This window comes from Ornithorhynchus anatinus, chromosome 12 (assembly GCF_004115215.2).
Source record: "Ornithorhynchus anatinus isolate Pmale09 chromosome 12, mOrnAna1.pri.v4, whole genome shotgun sequence".
In the NCBI taxonomy this organism is placed as follows: Eukaryota; Metazoa; Chordata; class Mammalia; order Monotremata; family Ornithorhynchidae; genus Ornithorhynchus; species Ornithorhynchus anatinus.
This window is the reverse complement of record NC_041739.1, coordinates 16391448-16395744: the sequence shown is the minus strand read 5'-3', so window position 1 is coordinate 16395744 and position 4297 is coordinate 16391448.

Sequence of the window (4297 nt, the reverse complement as noted above, 5' to 3'; positions counted from 1 at the left end):
ATCTCTGGGCCACACAGGTACTTGGCCCTTAGCATCAAAATAGTCCAGTAAATATTTTCCAGACAAGTACAGGGATTCAGAGCATATTTTCAAGAGCTACAGCCCATTTCCTTCAAACAGTTTTGCTACAATGTGTGTTTGCCTTATGCTTTGCTAGAATGCAGAGGATGTGCCTGCTAACTCTTATATTCCCCCAAGTCCTTAGTAAGTGCTGTGCACATAGTAAGCACTCAATAAATACTAATTGTTTGAATTAAGGAACTCTTATCTGACAATCTCAGTCCATTTGGATCCAGTACATGGTGGTGTCAGAATGCTGGTGGTGTACATAAACGTTGTGGGGCTGGGAAGGGGGAACAAATAAAGGGAGCAAGTCAGGATGATGCAGATGGGAGTGGTAGAAGATGAAAGGAGGATTTAGTCAGGGAAGGCCTCTTGGAGGAGATATGCCTTCAATAAGGCTTTGAAGTCGAGGAGAGTAATTGTCCCATTCTGAGAGGGAGGACGTTCCAGGCCAGAGGCAGGATGTGGATGAGGGCTCTGAGGCGAGATATCTGAGATTGAGGTAAAGTAAGAAGATTAGCACTAGAGGAGCAAAATGCGCAGGGTAGGTTGTAGTAGGAGAGTAGTGAGGTAAGGTAGAAGGGGGCAAGGAGATTCAGTGTTTTAAAGCTAATGGTAAGGAATTTCTGTTTGATGCAGAAGTGGATAGGCAGCCACTGGAGGTTCTTAAGGAGTGGGGAAACATGTCCCAAACGTTTTTGAAGAACAGTGGTCCAGATAGAGTGAAGTATGGACTAAACTGGGGAGAGACAGGAGACTTGTAGGTCAGCAAGGAGACTGATAGAGTAATCAAGGCAGGATAGGATAAGTGCTTGGACTGATGTAGTAGCGGTTTGGAATGAGAGGAAAGGGTGGGTTTTACTGTGTGCTTGGGAGAGTACAATATAACAATATAAGAGACACATTCCCTGCCCACTACTACTGCTGCCATGTTCAAGCAGCTGTCAGGGCTGATGGGCCTTGGCCAGACCTGGCTACGTCTGGGGGCTTTCAACTAGCCCTCCTCGCAGGTTCCGTGACTGTATACTCCAGTGCCAGTCTCAGTTAAGCAATAGTGCTTATTGAGTGCTTACTTTGTGCAGAGCACGGTACTAAGTGTTCAGAGACTGCAGTACAACTGAGTAGACACGTTCCCTACCACAGATCTCCAGAATAAGCTGTGGAAAAATGGAAGGATATGGGCCTCTTAAATCTGACCACATATACTCCTCATGAATCCAAGCCATGTGTTCGATTTGGTTTCATAACCTTTGGAGAGCAATTCTTATTATATCAAATGTTCTAGTTCCTTTTTTTCCTTTGGAAAATTCTGGTTGCTCAGTCACACTAAATCTGAAAGCAGCTGATGTAACAGATACCTTGTCCCCTACTTTCCTCTAAGATCCAGAAGTAAGAGCTAACAAAGCATCTAGATTGACTCTGGACAGTAGTGAAACTGAAATTCAATATACCCATTATGTTTCTTCCATCTTCACTTCTACCTCTCTCTATAATTTGGTGTGAATGCCTACCTTGTTTTTTGCTTGTTGTACTTCAAGGGCTAATCACGACTTGGTTTGGTAAATCATAAACTGTATTTTTTGAGCATTTACTGGATTAGAAAGAGGAGGGAGTGGCAGGGATGGAATGGAGCAGTGTCAGAATGGCACAAATAATTTTTATAAAGTGCCTGCACCCCTCTAATTCTCCATCTTCCCCTGTGCCCTACTCCTAACCCTCAGGACTCAATTAGATAGGGGTCTATTTGGGATTGGAAATGAGGTTAAAAATAAGAAAGAGTTTAAGGGCAGAAAGGAAGGTTGAGGCCTCCAAAGCGACTTGCAGATGCATGGTCTGGTCAGATTGATGGGGGAGGGAGAATGTCAAAAGCAAGGTAAGCCTGAGAAAGATTTTGGTCATGACTTTGCCAGGTTATGTCTTCCTCTGCCTTCTTAGTAGGACTGAGCAGTTAAGAAAAGGGAGTAGACAAAAAAGTAGTCCAGTATGCTGGATTGTAAACTCCTCCCAGGCAGGGGTCATGTCTCTTCCCCCTATTTTGCCTAGTACAGTGCTCTGCACGTAACAGGCCCTCAGTAAAAGCAATTGATTGATCGGCAAATAAAGGAAGGGCAATGAACAGCTGTTTTAAAATTTAAGAGACTGTTGGGTCTCAGTAGATCAAGACTGATTCCTTACTTTCCCCTTCTGTCTGCTGAAGCTAGGAAAGGAGCCCGTGCTTATAAAGCACAGTCTGTGCTTAGAATCTTTGCTTCACAAATTTTTTTTTTTCCCCAGCAGTCACTTTGTAATATATCTGTTCTCTACTCAGGAGACGTTGCTTTCCACTTAGGCTTTGTGGAGTGATAGCTAAAAGGCTAGAAGGTATCCAGGGAAGAATTAACAAAATATGGAACAGACTATATGGCCATTTTGTAGAACTGTAAGTGAGAAGGCTACAAGAGAAGCAGCGTGGCACACAGTCTTGATCCGTATTTTACAGATGAAGTAACTGAGGCACAGAGAAGTTGTGAGTTGGACAGGGTCACGCAGCAGACAAGGGGCAGAACCAGAATTAGAACCCAGGTCCTCTGACACCCAAGCCAGTGCTCTTTCCACAAGGTCATGCTGCTTCCAGTGGAACCAATTGCACTTACCCCCAAGTTTATTATGTGGGAGTTGGAATTCGACTGTTATTTAACTTTGCAAATAGTGCTTATAAGCATGCTAAAAAAAGTTTCCAAAGTAATCTTCAGTAGATCACTAGAAAATCTTTTAAAATACGAACTTTGTAAGAGAGGGCCATATAAACAATGATTCAAGAATGAATTTATTGTCCTAGAATTTGAACTTTTAATTACCTGATGTGATGATTCATAAACTTTTTGATAGGGTGAGGCATTAAGCAGGCCAAGAAATCCAAACAGCACCCTGCAATTTCCTCAGTGTATTAGCCACTTTCTCACTTTAGGAGATGGCAGGCTTTAATTTTCCATGTAGAATTTTCCCATTTATGCTCCTCTTGCAGGATCATTATAATTGTGCGAGTCTTAATTTTCCCTTCTCTATTTAAAGCTTTTGGTGTAAAGCTGTTGCTGCCATCCGAGAAGTTGTCTTCAGATACAGCAGTCTTTAAAACATGCTTCTGTGGATTTTTTTTAAAATGGTGTTTTAAGTGCTTACTTTGTTCAGTCACTGTACTAAGTGCCGGGGTAGGTACAAGCTAATCTGGTTGGACACACTTCACATCCCATATGGGGCTCACAGTCTTAATTCCCATTTTACAGATCACGTAACCCAAGTTAAGGTTCACACCACAGACCAGTGGCAGCACGGGAATTATAATCCTGGGCCTTCTGACTTCCCAGCCTGTGCTTTATCCATTAGACCGTGCTGCTCTTATTCATGTGGTTTTTCTCTAATTGGAGCAAATTATATCAAAAGATCATAAAATCAAAATGATCAAGACCTGGCAGACCTGACATCCATCAATCGTATTTATTGAGTGCTTACTGTGTGCAGAACGCTTTATTAAGTGCTTGGGAGAATACAATATAACGGTTGGTAGACATGTTCCCTGCCCACAGTGTGACTTGCCTTTAGTGTTCCAAAAGAAAGAAATTATTACAAAGCTGATGTTCTTAATAGTATTACCTCTCTTAAATGAGTCATAATTGTACATTGTAGATTTTAAGCTCATTGTGGGCAGGGAACAGATCTACCAACTCTGTTAAATTGTACTCTCCCAAGTGCTTATTACAGTGCTCTGCCCAAAGTAAGTGCTTAATAAATAGGTTTGATTCACGTTCAATAAATATGATTGATTCATGGCCCCTTTAGGCCAGGAAGAAGCAGGCATAAACCTTTCGGTGATTGCCTGAGTCATTCTTTGCTCGCAGCGTTTGATGGATGTAGGATAAACTTAAAAAATCACTCTATCTGTAACAATATTTACTGATGCCCTTTGGCGGTATGCAGAGGAAGAACAATTTAAGGAGGGGATACAAAGAACAGAAAGTCTCTGCGCTCAGGTGCAGAGTGAACATACCAAAGAACTTTTTGAAACAAAAGCATCTAAAGTCAATGGATTTGTACTTAGTCACTGCTGCATTAGTAGGTGCACCTCCCCTCATGCTAGGTGAGTTGCTGGGGTGAGTAGAACCACCTAATGTAGTCTGAAAAGATTTCCTGGAAAATTGAGTTTTGAGTCATGATTTTAAAGAGGAGACAATTGGGTAGAAAGGAAGGAAACACATAT